Source organism: Amblyraja radiata, chromosome 2 (assembly GCF_010909765.2).
Source record: "Amblyraja radiata isolate CabotCenter1 chromosome 2, sAmbRad1.1.pri, whole genome shotgun sequence".
Taxonomy (NCBI): Eukaryota; Metazoa; Chordata; class Chondrichthyes; order Rajiformes; family Rajidae; genus Amblyraja; species Amblyraja radiata.
The window spans coordinates 138,819,826-138,835,685 of record NC_045957.1 but is presented as its reverse complement, the minus strand read 5'-3'; the positions used below and the strand labels follow the sequence as shown (position 1 = coordinate 138,835,685).

At 42.6% G+C, this 15,860-nt stretch overlaps 1 protein-coding gene and 1 long non-coding RNA gene across 18 annotated transcripts in view; one reads left to right on the top strand and one right to left on the bottom strand.

Annotated features, from left to right (window-relative positions):
• Window positions 1–15,860, top strand: part of fhod3 (formin homology 2 domain containing 3) — a 637,022-nt gene that overhangs the window by 472,918 nt on the left and 148,244 nt on the right. The gene's annotated exons all lie outside the window — the stretch shown is intronic.
• On the bottom strand, window positions 5,918–7,077 carry LOC116969680. The gene is made up of 3 exons (XR_004410899.1): window positions 6,899–7,077; window positions 6,561–6,564; window positions 5,918–6,004 (listed from the first exon to the last, which is right to left on the bottom strand). It is a non-coding gene; the product is annotated as an uncharacterized LOC116969680 (long non-coding RNA).

Genomic DNA, 15,860 nt, shown 5'->3' with positions numbered 1-15,860 from the left:
AAATTTTCGGGGAATCCCACTGGTGCGTGTGAAAGGTCAAGTAAATTTAGTTATAAATCCATAGGTATATGGATATAGGTATATGGACCGGAAAGGAATGGAGGGTTATGGTCTGAGTGCAAGTAGATGGGACTAGGTGAGAGTAAGTGTTCGGCACGGACTTGTAGGGCCGAGATGGCCTGTTTCCGTGCTGTAATTGTTATATGGTTATATGGTTATATCTGTGAAGTTGATACAAATATGCTTTAAAAGAAGAAATACAATGTTTGGCGAGGAAACTTGTAAAAGAAAATGTAACTTAGAGTTTCACTGCTAAACCAAAACATTATTGTGGTTAAATGTTTCTTCAACAATTTAGTTTTCCGTCAAGTCCAAACACACTTCCATTGCCTGCAATTCCGTTGCCTACCAATTAAGCTACATTCTGGTTTGGGTGGATTTCTAGCATAGATGTGGGTGGGAGTAAGAAAGTAATTCGATTTTTCAATTTGATCAGAATTTGTTCCAGAAGTGAGTCCAGACAGTGATTCTAATGTTCTCTTTTGACCTTGGTTATTCAAGGCTAAAGGGCCTGTCCCACTTTCGCGACCTTTACAGGCGACTGCCCGTACCCGTGATAGGTCGCCGAAATTTTCAACATGTTAAAAATTCAACGGCGACCAGAAAGACGCTACGACTCTTTGGAGACCTCTCACCACCACGGTTGTGAGAGGTCTCCTATGGTCATGTGAGGTCACCCGCGACATGTTGCTGTGGTCACCTGTATGGTCGTGAGAGGTCTCCTATGGTCTCCAAAGAGTCGTAGCGTCTTTCTGGTCGCCGCTGAATTTTCAATATGTTGAACATTTTGGCTACATATGACGAGTACCAGCAGTCGCATGTAAGGGTCACGTAAGTGGGACAGGCCCTTAACTAATCTTTAAAATAGATTCATATGGTTGGGAGATAGGTGGAAAACTAATTGCATGTACCTTCACTGCCATCTAAGTCATACCAGTTAAGGGCCTGTCCCACCAGCATGTGATTGCATGCGTCTAGCACGTCCAAACATGGTCGCTTGAGGCGTACGGCCTCGCAGGGCCGGTCCCAATTCGAACCGCGGAGGTGTATGGAGTTGTGCGGGGCTGGTCCCGACATCAAACTCACCAATCAGCTGGGCAGGAGGCGGGCCGACTGAATTTGGACGTCGCACGGCGTCGGGCAGTGACGCATCATGCACCGGCACGCCGGGTGGTGACGTCATCGCGCAATGCCACGCGCTAGGCGTACGCCGTCAAGACGCTGCGTACGACGTTAAGATGCTACATACGATGTCAAGACGCTGCGTACGGCCTCGAAGCGGCTGCGGTCCGACAGGTCTTTGTCGTGCGGGATTTTCGAACAGTGCAAGATTTTTGGAGCCCCGCGCGATGTCGGGACCAGCTCCATACACCTCCGCCGATCGAAGTGGGACCGGCCCCGCGAGGCCGTACGGCTCAAGCGACCACGTTTGGTCGAGCTAGACGCATGCTATCGCATGCTGGTGGGACCGGCCCTTAACTGATCAGCATTGTTATGAATAACTAACTATTACATACTCATGGAATCTTCCCAGTATGACATTGAATATTATATCTGTCAAATCTGAACAGATAAAAGCCTTAATTTATATCATTTAGTAAGTAATTGTAATAATGAACATAATTTAAATACTTCTGCAAATTTGTCTCTGTTTTAAGGATATTACCCCCTGAGGTAGTACTTTAGAGGTACAGTGCAGAAACAGGCCTTCGACCCACCGACTCCACAGCCACCAGTCAATACCCCATACACTTACACTATCCTACACACTATGGAAAATGTTACTATTTTACCCAGCCAATTAACCGCAAACCAGTACATCCTTGGAGTGTGGGCAAAAACCAGAGACCCGGAGAAAAACCATGTGGTCACAAGGAGAGCATACAAACTCTGTACTGACAGCACCACAGTCAGGATCGAACATGGGCCTCTGGTACTGCAAGGTAACAACTCTACCGCTGCTCCACTGTGCAGCCCCACAAAGGAGAGGCAGTTCAACACACCTTCTCTCTTTTCCTCTATTTTCTCTGCCCCATCACCTCATTTACACGCACACTTCGCCTACCACTCTGTTTGCTCCCTGCAGTCTCTCCCCCTTAATTATCCTCAATATGAATTCAAAGAGTGTTTAGTGACAAAGTTTAATACAAAGGCTTTCAGATTGTTGAAATTGGTATTTAAGAAGACTTGAGTCAAACAATTCCACCTCCATTCCAGATCATCTCATTATTTGTTTTAATTCCCACTATTGAAGTGCTTTTGTTCAGATGCAGTGATTCTTGTTAATCAAGTCCTTTCGTTCCACTTTGGAGAATTCTATAAGGTGGGTCATTTTAATATAGAAATTCCCATCATTCATAGAGCTTGGCTCCAATTCCATTGTGTAACACATGGAAGTTAGATTTGATACTGATAAATCATCTACATTAGAACATCTTTATTTTGGGGATTAAGAATGTCTGTTCAGACACGACCATTTATGTCCATTTCTGTATAAGTTTTATGTTCTATAAGGAGTAGTTGTAAATCTCATTTATAGAGTCATAAAAAGATGGGCCATTGAGTCCAATGAATTCATGCTGACCATCAACTACCATTTATACAAATCCTATTTTAAGCCCATTTTGTTTTCTGTCCCTACAATCCTGATATTGTACAACTGACTCACTGGGGACAACTCATAGTAACAAATTAGCTACCAACCCACATGTCTATGGGACGTGGGTGGAAAGTTGAGCACCCGTAAGTAACTTAGGCGTGCAAAACTGCCACCGACAACAACGGATGTTAGAATTGAACCCTCACCTCTAGCACCATGAGACATCACTGTGCATTGGTTCAACTCTTACTGTAACTGATGATATCATAAAAACATAGAAAATAGGTGCAGGAGTAGGCCATTCGGCCCTTCGAGCCTGCACCGCCATTCAATATGATCATGGCTGATCATCCAACTCAGTATCCTGCACCTGCCTTCTCTTCATACCCCCTGATACCTTTAGCCACAAGGGCCACATCTAACTCCCTCTTAAATATAGCAAATGAACTGGTCTCAACTACCTTCTGTGGCAGAGAATTCCAGAGATTCACCATTCTCTGTGTAAAAAATATTTTTCTCATCTCGGTCCTAAAAGATTTCCCCCTTATCCTTTAAGTGTGACTCCTTGTTCTGGACTTCCCCAACATCGGGAATAATCTTCCTGCATCTAGCCTGTCCAACCCCTTAAGAATTTTGTAAGTTTCTATAAGAAATCATATTGACCGTGGGCCAAAGGCATCATTACCTAAAGTCTGAGGAAGGGTTTCGTCCCGAAACGTTGCCTATTGATCAGTCTGAAGAAGGGTTTTGGCCCGAAACGTTGCCTATTTCCTTCGCTCCACAGATGCTGCCGCACCCGCTGAGTTTCTCCAGCAATTTTGCCTACCTTCACCTAAAGGTTCACTTCACTTTCTAGAGACTGAAATATACTGTATAAAAATATTGAAAAGGAACAATTATTAATTGATCTATTAGAATGTTTAAGACCAAAATGGTTTGTGCAAATCTCTTCATAATTCTGCTCTGTTGGTTAACTGTTCAGAATCGGATTTAGCATTCCATGGTGCAGTTGAGAATCATGGCTTTGCCTTTTTATTTCATTTTCCCACCTGCATCCGATGGAATTTATGAGTTGGATAGATATGGATTTTACTATTATGTTAGGAACAATTCTTTGGAAGATGGGCTGTGCTAACATCCTACAATGGAATCGAGGCAACAACATTCATTTGGTGGTTTTGTTCAAATGGCACTATGGGTTAATTTTGGGAGAGAAGTGAAGCAACATCAGTTTCGCAATCGGTAGACTGCCCACTCCTACTCCTTGCCAAAGCTAAATGTTTGATGCCAAATTTAGAAAGAAGATTGAAGATCGCCTATAGAATATTGCAACGTGGAAATTACAATTCAGCTATAGCCTGAAGCTCTACAATGTCTTCATAATGTTTTTTCATTGTATCAGCAAAGAACTGGCAGAGACACAGTGCTCCAAGAGTATTACAAAATTGTGTGGTTCCAATTCTGCCTGTAACACGGTAAATCTGTCATTGCAACTGCTGAATATTGTGTTATTGAAAATATCTTTCAGCAACTGCACTGCCGAATTTTATTATGTTACAGCTATCTCCCTGAGTTTCTGGGAGTACAGTTCTGGACCACACTAATGCTTCTGTTTCTCAGCTTCCCAAGTGAGAAGGGGAAAAGTTCTTTCCCCTTTCTGTCTTTCCCAATTCTTGACTTTGACAAATGGGTATTTTCTTTCCAAATTCTTGTTTAATATTCCCCTCGTTACAAAAATATATTAAGCATCTGTCAATTTCACAATCTTTGGACTCGAGATTTGTGTAGTGTATAATTTTGTCTGCCATCATTCAACATGATCATATTGAATGGCGGTGCAGGCTCGAAGGGCTGAATGACCTACTCCTGCACCTATTTTCTATGTTTCTATGTAACAGATTATGAACAAGCTTTACAAATTTCTGCTTGGTTCAACCTGTGTCTAGGGGGATAATTCTTTCTCAATTACCATGGAAGCATTTCCTAATTATGGAAAGTTTCAAGTTATCACCTTAAAATGTGCCAGCTTAAAACCTTGTTATCACTGTGGCTTTCGGAATGACTGTTTCACTGGTGATCATATTCCTGCGTCATAGCCTTATACAGCATGGAAACAGGCCTTTCGGCCAGCTTGTCCACACCAACTAACATGTCCCGTCTACACAGTCCCACCTGCCTGCAGATTTGTAGGCTAATTGACTTGGAACAAGTTTACATTTCCCCTAGTGTGTGTAGGATAGTGTTAGTGCACAGGGATCGCTGCTGACTCGGTGGGCCATAGAGACTGGTTCTCTAAACTAAACTAACTCTCTAAACTAAACTAACATTAAAATATACTCGAGATGCAGTTTAAATATTTCATCTAAATAATATCAACTCCCTTGATACTGCAAAGGACCATCAACTTGAATTGGATAGTTAAAACTCAAGATTAGATTTGAACCCTCAGCCTCCTGAGTGGGAAAAGACTGACAAAGGGAATATTGGAACTGGGAAAAGGCCACTGGTACATTTGTCTCTGGGCCTGTCTGAAGGGCCTGTTTTCTTGCGGTATCTCAAAACTAAACTAAATGTAGCAGATACTGCAGCATATGGTACATGTGACCACGGACTCATTTCTATCTTATGTTTAAAAATTAATATGTCGCTACTTAATAGGTTGCTACTTAAGCTTAAAGAAGCCACAAGGTAGAACCTGGGTCTGATTAAGTTCCGTAAGGGTAGCCAAGAAAATTTCTAAAAAATGTTAAGAACCACCTTGAAACATTTCAACCTATGGCTATTTGAAATAAAAATGGATAATGTACATTGAGATAATGTTTTATTGGGATTTTTCTTTTGCATAAAGTCTCAAGGGAGATATTAAGAGAGTCAAAAAGTGTAATATCAGAATAACCTTTCTTAAATGCTTGGTGAAAGATGTCTGTCTGCTGTAATGATGGGATTAATAAAATAAGACACTAATGTGCAGCTTGCATTTTGAATGGACTAAGTAAGCATTGTTGAAATAGATTGCCAGCTATTAGTAGGTTTGGCAAAGGCTGTAGCAATGCAACTGGAATGTTGAAACATATGACCAAAACAGGAGAGAGCACGAGTCTGAGGATGCTGTTTTAATACTTGTGTATTCTGATTCAATGCCACTTTGATTACAAAATCCCATTTTGTACATGCGATTCTGGGAAGTTGTGCAGTGCAGAATCTCAAGGCTGATCTCTAATGCTAAAATTAAGTGATAGCACCAGGGAAAAGTGGTGACAAAACATCACAGTTGAACATCGGTGTTGAATAGGAACTGAAGAATACCAGTACAATTTGGAGTCAGAGCAGCTTAGAAATAGGCCCCTTGACCCGGTGGGTTCCGGTGGGCGGCGTGACTCACGTCGCAGCGGCCTCTGCAGTCCGTCTGTCTTTTTGTTATTTTTTGTCCCGTTTTAATGTAGTTTTGATTTTTTTTTGATGGGGTATGTGTGTGTGTGTGGGGGGGGGAGGGGGGCGGGTGGTGGGGGGGAAACTTTTAAAACCTTTCCCCTGCATGGAGAACCCGACCTTTTCCCTGTCGGGTCTCCGTTGTCATTGGGGCTGCAATGTGGAGCGGCCTCCGGCAGGAACGACCTAGGGCTCCAGTCGCGGAGCTGCGGACCTACTCACAATCGTAGAGCTGGCCGAGTTCGGAGCGGGTGGAGCGGTGGTGGCGCGCTGCTGCGACCTGACCCCGGGGATTCGGAGGCTTACCGCAGGTCTGGTGGACAGTGACACCGGGAGCCCGTGGGTCCCTGGTGGGAGACCGCTTTTCGGGGCTTCTACAACGGCGACTTCACCCGCCCGAGTCGCGGGTTCGAGTAGTACCTGGAGCGGGGCCTTACATCATCGCCCGGCGTGGCTTCAACGGCTGCGGGACTTTGCTAGCGCCCGCCGGGGGCTCCAACAACAAGACCCGGAGCGCGGCCTTGCATCGCCCGGCGCGGCGTTAATGGCCGCGGGACAATTGCCATCGCCCGCCGGGGGCTTTGACTCTGACATCGGGAGGGGAATGGGAAGTGCAGGGGAGAGATAAGTTTTTGCCTTCCATCACAGCGAGGAGGAGATGCGCTGTGATGGATGTCTGTGTAAATTGTGTTGTGTCTTGGGTCTTTTTTTCTTGTGTGTATGACTGCAGAAACAACATTTCATTTGAGCCTCTATGAGGTTCAAGTGACAAATAAATTGTATTGTGTATATTATTGTGTGACCCATAACCTCATGCTGACCTTTTTTGCCCCACCTACCCTAATCCCATTTGCCAGAGATCTTTTCCTTCTAAACCTTGCCTATGTCTGTCTCAATGTCTGTGTCTATCTTTAATGCATCTTAAACAGTAATTGTACCTGGTGCCACCATTACCACCTCTGGCAGCTTGTTCCACACATCAGCACACTATAAATACCCCTCAGATTCCCTTTAAAACTCCTATCTCTTCCCTTAAAGCTCTTACCTTTATAATGGCTAACTTCCCTCTCCACAGTCTCTGTCCTTAAGAACAGTACAGCACAGGAGCAAGCCCTTCGGCCCACAATGGATGCAGGGTCTTGACCCTGTCAAAACCATTGACCATTCCCTCTCCCCCCCTACAGATGCTGCTCGATCCACTGCGTTTTTACTGCAGTACGTTCTTTGCTCCAGATCCCAGCATCTGCAGTGTTTTGTGTTCCCACTAAATCTTTGCCCTCTTGTTTTTTGACCCCTCTGCTCTTTAGCCCCTCGCAGAAGTGCAAGGGAGCATTGATTCAAGATGAAAAGACCAAATGTTTTTTCAGGAAAAAGTAACTAATGTTGTAATATGGGTTTATTGTTATCCTGGTACGATGATCTAATAAGAGTGGAATGGTATTTCTCATCCACATTCATCTTGAACGTTAATCTTACTGCTTGGAATCCCTTTTAATATGGTTTGGACTTGATCAGTCGCAAATTTCAATAGAAAAAAGTACGTTGCGGATGTTTGCTTTCTCCTCTAACCAATTCCGTAAATTCTTGTTGCAGAACCTCCTTCTTCTTCCGACCTATATCTATGATGAGTGTTTGTCAGCACTGGGCTTGTACTCGCTGGAGTTTAGAAGAATGAGGGGAGACCTCATTGAAACGTACAGAAAGGCTTGGTTAGAGTCTCGGACTAGAGATAGCCTCAGAATTAAAGGGCGTTCTTTTAGGAAAGAGATGAGGAAAAAAATATTTAGTCAGAGGGTGGTAAATCTGTGGAATTCTTTGCCACACAACGCAGTAGAGGCCAAGTCAGTGGATATTTTTAAGGCAGAGATAGATTCTTGATTAGTAGAGGCGTCAGAGGTTATGAGGAGAAGGCAGGAGAATGGTGTTAGGAGGGAGAGATAGATCAGCAATGATTGAATGGTGGAGTAGACTTGATGGGCCGAATGGCCTAATTGTACTCCTATCACTTATTACTTATGGCCTTATGAAAGAAATCCACATGCCATCAACTCTCCTGATATATCCAGATTCCACACAGGCAACAATTTACAATGGACTTTGTGTTTAAGAAGGAACTGCAGATGCTGGAAAATCGAAGGTACACAAAAAATGCTGGAGAAACGCACCCGCTGAATTTACAATGGACTGTTAGCTTAACTTGCAAGATTTTAGGATGTAGAAGAAAGTAAGGGCATCCAGAGTAAATGTGCTGTCCTGTCCCAGAGAGAATGCAACAACTCCACGTGGATGGCACAAAAAAACAGGAACAAACCTGGACTGCCAGAGATCTTGGGCAGTATCCTTGCTGTTTTCCCCCTAACTAAATTGGTTATATTGTTCTGTTCTTCTATCCGCTGTTCTAGGTGTGAACTTTTATTTCAGTTTTGTATATTTTCCCCTGTTTTATTCAATATTGTCGCAGTTGATTCACTAAGTCGTTGACATGAGAAACATTCTGCACTGATGCACAGGATGTTTGTTCTGCATTTCTTTGTTTAAAATTAAGTGCAGAGTAGGCGAGCATTTCACTGAACACCTTCGCTTGCTCTTTGGCCTAGACAATCCCCCGGTTGTCAAATACTTCCCATTCTGACCTTACCGTCCTGGGTTGTCTCCACTGTCAGAATGAGGCCAAACACAAATTGGAGGAACTGCACCTTATATTTTGCTTGGGCAGCTTACAACCCAGTGGTATGAATATTGATTTCTCTAACTTCAAGTAACCCTTGCTTTCCTTCTCTCTTCGTCCCTTTGTTCTTTGTCCCTTTTCATACCTCTAGTTTCCCTCTCCCCTGACTCTCTGTCTGAAGAAGGGTCTTGACTGAGGGTTGAGGACTGAAGGGTCTCCCCTATTCCTTTTCCCCAGAGATGCTGCTTGTCCCGCTGAGTTACTCCAGCATTTTGTGTCTATCTCCGGTATAAAGCAGCAACTGCAGCTCCTTCCTACACACATTGTTCTGTATTCTGCCGAAAGGTATCATTTACACATATAAATTTAGCTCAGAGCTTCTTGGCTGGAATCTTCAAGAAAAATCAGCCAGGCCAGGAGTGGAGTTTATATTTGGTTTTTTTTGGTTTGCTGGGGGGAAAAAAATCACCACCGTTCCAATCTATGATCTAAGCTCCATGTTTTGGAAATCCAGTTTGAGAATCATTGGAGATGACGAGCGAAAGTTGCCCTGTACTGTCCCAGCAGCCAAGTAGATTGCTAATGCTCTCTCCATCAGCCACTATCCCTCCGTTGTTTGCTTTGATTAACAGGGTTATCCAAGGTTTCATGCTGATTACAACTGAAAGTACAGCAGAATGATTGGGAAGGATGGAGAGAGGTAGGAAAATATCAGAGAACACAGAACATGTTCTGATTCATAAGTTGCCACAGAAGCCTGAAAATGTATCTGAATGGTGGCCGATTAAGAAAAGGGGAGATGCAATGAGACCTGGGTGTCATGGTACACCAATCATTGAAAGCAGGCATGCAGGTGCAGCAGGCAGTGAAGAAAGCGAATGGTATGTTAGCATTCATAGCAAAAGGATTTGAGTATAGGAGCAGGGAGGTTCTACTGCAGTTGTACAGGGTCTTGGTGAGACCACACCTGGAGTATTGCGTACAGTTTTGGTCTCCTAATCTGAGGAAAGACATTCTTGCCATAGAGGGAGTACAGAGAAGGTTCACCAGACTGATTCCTGGGATGTCAGGACTTTCATATGAAGAAAGACTGGATAGACTCGGTTTGTACTCGCTAGAATTCAGAAGATTGAGGGGGGATCTTATAGAAACTTACAAAATTCTTAAGGAGTTAGATGCAGGAAGATTGTTCCCGATGTTGGGGAAGCCCAGAACAAGGGGTCAGAGTTTAAGGATAAGGGGGAAGTCTTTTCGGACGGAGATGAGAAAAACATTTTCCACACAGAGAGTGGTGAATCTCTGGAATTCTCTGCCACAGAAGGTAGTTGAGGCCAGTTCATTGGCTATATTTAAGAGGGAATTAGATGTGACCCTTGTGGCTAAAGGGATCAGAGGGTATGGAGAGAAAGCAGGTACAGGATACTGAGTTGGATGATCAGCCATGATCATATTGAATGGCGGTGCAGGCTCGAATGGTCGACTCCTGCACCTATTTTCTATGTTTCTATGTTTCTAAGCCTTGTTTGTACGTTATAGTTATTGCTTCACAACACTTGCCACAACAGATTCCTCCTTTGACAAACTTTGATTTGGGCAAATAGCAATTAAATTTGTCTAAATTGCAACCAATCGGTGATAATTGTATGGTAAACCACAGGTTATTAATTTTTTCGCATACATTAAAAAAAATCACAAATTGCACCTTTTGGTGAAATGCATAAAGTAAGCTTGTCATGGAGGCTTGTGCAATGTTGCTTTACCATGCCAACCTTATTAATAATTGGCATGCATTAAAAATGCAGAGCCATGGTACTGAAGTGTTATACATCGCCCTGACGATGGAACCATGTAGAGATAAATAGATGCTTTGCAAAAGAAAGTACAAAGTGTTGGAGTAACTCAGCGGGTCAGGCAGCATCTCTGGAGAACATAAATAGATTACATTATGGGTCAGGAACCCTCTTCAGACGAATAAGGGTGCCAACCCAGAATGTCGCCTATCCATGTTTTCCCGAGATACTGCCTGACCCACCGAGTTACTCCAGCATTTTGTGTCTTTTTTAATGTTAGAATTGTCTACCTGGATTTAAACTTGGCAAGGGGTGCCTTCTAGTAATGTTCATCAATGTAAGACAGGCAGTAAAGATCTTGTTTGCAGTTGAACCATTTAATAATAAAAACTTTGTAGCAGTGTGAGTATAACGAGATATTTCAGTCTAGTCATTTCAACAATCTTGCATTTGAATGCATGTGTTCTGAACTCATGTTTGCTATGTGGACCTTGCCTCGGTCATTGGATAGGCACTGGTGGAAGTTCAGTATTTGTACCTGCAGAAGTGCTACTATTCAAGCAAACCCAAAGGACATTTGCACAGTTTAGTTTGCACTCTTCTCCAGCTTGCTCCCATTATTAATTCAATATTAGGAATGTATAATAATAATAATAATGATGGATGGGATTTATATAGCGGCTTTCTAATACTCAAGGCACTTTACATCACATTATTCATTCACTCCTCAGTCACACTCGGTGGTGGTAAGCTACTTCTGTAGCCACAGCTGCCCTATAGACCTAGTTGTATTTGAAATCATTTTTTAAATCAAATAAGCAATGGCATGATTTGAAGTCAATGCTACTATCGGACTGTGAGGTGCCACCACCCCCTTTTTTGTTGCAAAAGCCAGTTCTATTCACAAGCAAAGGCATGTTTGTAAATTCATAGACTCTAGAGACCTGTGGTGTTGAAGCCTTGGACACAGACAAAGAAGAACATTTTTTGGATTAGCTCTTTCATTTGTTCATTGTTGTGCCATCTGGAGTATCAAACAGTGACCCCATGGGAAGTGGCCCTGGATGATGTGCTTCCAGTTATGACCTATCTTCTGGTACTTTGCCTGTGTCCTAAAATAGTGGAATTGTCAAGTTGCAATGAGCAAGTATATAATTGAACCCAGTCTGTCACAATTAAATGTCCCTCATACCACTAGTTAGTTGCAAACTATAAACCCACTATTTAGAAATGTGCATTTTCACAACATCACTTTTATGATGTAAATATTGAGTTTATTTGTATAAAATATATCCAAAAAGTTTCCCTCACCTCAGTCACTCATTATGATAACTCAGCGGGTCAGGCAGCCTCTTTGGAGAACATAAACGTTATGGGTCAGGACCCCTCTTCAAAGAAATAAAGGCTCCCGACCAAAAATGTCGCCTTTCCATGCTATCCATTCTGTTGATGTTAGGAGCACTAATTTTCACCCCATTTACAATGTACCTTTTCCTCTCCGATTTTTTGCTGGCCTTCCACACACTAGTTTAGTTTAGAGATACAATGCGGAAACAGGCCCTTTGTCCCACTGAGTCCGTGCCGACCAGTGATCCCAGCACACACGAGGGACAATTTACACTTTTCCCAAGTAAAAATTGGCCTATAAACCTGTACGCCTTTGGTGTGTGGGAGTGAAACCGGAACACCCTGAGAAAACCCACGCAGGTCACGGGGAGTATGTACAAGCTCCATACAGACTGCTGTGTTAGTGTGACTACACTAACCCGAGTATGTGGTCAATTTTGGCCAAGCTCGGTCTCAGGTCATCCAGTACAGCTGCCCACGCTCCATGTTTTCTGACTGACTTGTCCTTTTCTCAATTTTGTTTTTTACAAATAACTGCAGTTAATTTTCCAATCACCTGCTACACAATAGTCCCTCCCCCTCTACGTCTGTACTACAGGGCCACCAATGGAGGGGTAAATAGAAGATAGATCCAAGAGAGCCTTAGTGGTAGGGATAGGCCACTTTAGGGTGGAAAGTGAGTGCAGCTCGACCCATGGTGGGCAAGAGTCAGTTTATTATTTGAATGGGTTAATTTTAAGAGTATATTATTTAAATAGTATTCAAATAGTCCCAACTATTTATTAGTGGGGTAGATTGGAGATTTAGGACAGCACGATGGAGCAGCAGTAGAGTTGCTGTCTTACCGCGCCAGAGACCCAGGTTTGATCTTGACTATGGGTGCTGTCTGTACGGAGTTTGTACGCTCTCCCCGTGACCACGTGGCTTTTCCCCGGGTGCTTGGCTTTCCCCCCACATTCCAAAGACGTACAGGTTTGTAGGTTGATTTGGCTTCAGCAGAAATTGTGAATTGTCTCCAGTCTGTAGGATAGTGCAGGTGTACGTGGGTGGGTGCGGACTTGGTGGGCCGAAAGGCCTGTATCTGCACTCTATCCCTAAACTAAACTAAATTTGTCACGCTCCCTTGAAGGGAGAATTTGCAAAGACAGGTACCGACGTTTAATTATTTGTTTACGAAGGAACTGCAGATGCAGGAAAATCGAAGGTGGACAAAAGTGCTGGAGAAACTCAGCGGGCGTGGCAGCATCCATGGAGCGAAGGAAATAGGCAACGTTTCGGGCCGAAACGTTGCCTATTTCCTTCGCTCCATAGATGCTGCCGCACCCGCTGAGTTTCTCCGGCATTTTTGTCTACCTCTGACATTTAATTAATTGCCAGAGAGATGAAGGTCATGTTTTGTGATTTTCAACTGTTGGCTGGTTCTTCACATCCAGACATACTTGCAATGAGAAGAATGGTGAATTGTGCTGTCTCATTGTGCGTTGAGCACAAGCTCAGTAGCACTCTCTGTTGACAGTACTTCTCCAGCTCAGTTGGGATGTTGGCATTCCTGAAGGTGTTTAATGGTTTATCAACCTGCTCGTTCAATGATAATAAATACAAGTGAAAAGAGTAGGGAGTGCTCAGTTGCCAGCCAGTATCTATGAAAAGAGAAGCATTGTTTATGTTTTGAGTCCAAGATCCTTCCTCTAAAGTTTGCTGGTGGTTCTGAGGAGCATGTCTGACTCGAAATATTAGCACTGTTTCTCATTCCCCTGATGTTGCCTAATCTACTGAGTTTTTCCAGCATTTTCTCTTTTTACTTCAGATTTGTAACTTTTGCCTATCTTTTAATTTTTTAAGTGCTTGTTTCAGTTTGTCCTATTTGATGCAAGCTTCTTTTTTGAAAGACACTGTCGCTTTCCTTTGCTTGTGTTCCATTTTCAATGGTATAATCTTAAAATAAAATAACTTTTGTTGAAATTGTCAATAAACGCCCATCGCCAATTTGGCTGAGTGTTTCACTCTACCTCCCCTACTCAAATTCAGTGAACTACAGAAACTAGGGAATCCCTAGTTTAGCGGACATTGGGAAAGAAAAGTCATTGGGGAAAGGGAACATATCACCCCACCCAGTATTATACTCCCTTCATTGGCTCCTTGTGAGATCCAGGATAGACTATAACGTCCTCCTTGTTTATAAAGCCCTGAATGGCTTGGGAGCAGCATATTTTACAGACTCCCTCCTTCCCTTTGCCCCCACTCGAGTGCTTAGGTCTTCTGATGCCAACCTGTGTCCTCTCAATGCCGCAACAATAAGAAAATTGGTGAAGCAGCCGTTTTCAATTATGCCCCCAGGCTGTGGAACACCCTGCCTAAGGATATGTGAGACGCCCACTCAGTTGACATTTTTAAACGGCAGCTAAAAACTTATCTTTATAATCAAGCATTTAACTGATTTTACTCTATATTTGACCTCCTGTTTTTGTTTTTGTCCTTTTACATTCTCAATTTTATATTGTAAATATTTATATAAATCTGTTTTTAAGAAGGAACTGCAGATGCTGGAAAATCAAAGGTAGACAAAAGTGCTGGAGAAACTCAGTGGGTGCAGCAGCATCTATGGAGAGAAGGAAATAGGCAACGTTTCGGGCCGAAAGTCTGAAGATGGGTTTCAGCCTGAAACGTTGCCTATTTCCTTCGCTCCATAGATGCTGCCGCACCTGCTGAGTTTCTCCAGCACTTTCGTCTACCTATATAAATCTGTTAGCATAAATTCCATTAATGCTATTAGCTGCCTATGTCCTTGCTGTTTTAAAATTGTATTTTTGTTTAGACCTGTGTTGTTGTGGAAAGCACTTTGGGTTGCATTTAATTGTATGAAAAATGCTATTATTATTATTATTATTATTGGAGATCCATATTATTATTATTGGAGATCCAGTAATCTCTTTGAGAAAGTGTTCACATAATGCGGGGGTTGGCTGACGATTGACACTTGACCCTTGACCTAAATTGAATACTCTGCTAATTATTCTCAGTCTTGTCAAAGACACCAGCATGTAAGACCATTCAGATGCACGATACCCACATGAGACAAGAAAGTGCCTCTTGTTGGAATACCCCAGGAGTTGTGAAGGAGATTATAGTGAAAATATTTTTTTTTTAAGTGGGGTAAATTCTTTCACTTGGAACATATCAATCAACCACAGACAAAATGGCAGACAGACTTGAGTTTACCATAGAAGTCAGAAATCGATTTCAAGTTGTATTGTTTCTATCGACTTAATAACAATAAATAATTTCAGGCAGTGTAAGTGTCATTTGTATGACAAATGAGTATGATTAATATACAAAACCAGATTTTTCACTAAGTATTGATGCCCTGTGGATATAGAAGATCATAGCTTATGCTCTTACGGCAAACTTGATTATTTTATCAAAAGTATCCAGAAGAGATTCAACATTGTAATAAGCATAGTAAATGGCAAGACTATAATCATGATTTCAGTAGGATGTCTAATATTCGTCATGTAGTGATAAATCATATGATTTCCTCAGCTGGGATAGTTTTGTTCCATGTGATTTATTATTTACTATACAGATTAAGTATCAAAATGGTTAACAAGAGATTATATTTGCATCGTATTAAACACAAAGGGATATAATGGCTGACAGACTCCCTGCCCCTGGACATCCATCCTTCAAAGCACTGTCTAACTTTTCATTAATCTTTTGCATACTTTACTTTTCTCATCCAAACCTGGATAAAGCTGGCCATTTAGATGAAGTTTCCCTGAGTCCCTATTAAAAAAAATCATTGCTCTGTGTGTGTATATATGTGTTTCTGTGGGTGCACGTGGCTTTCATTCGATGTAGGAAAAAACAGCAGAAGCTGGTTTAAATCGAAGGGGGACACAAAGTGCTGGAGTAACTCAGCGGGACAGGCAGCATCTCTGGAGAGAAGGAATGGGTGACGTTTTGGGTC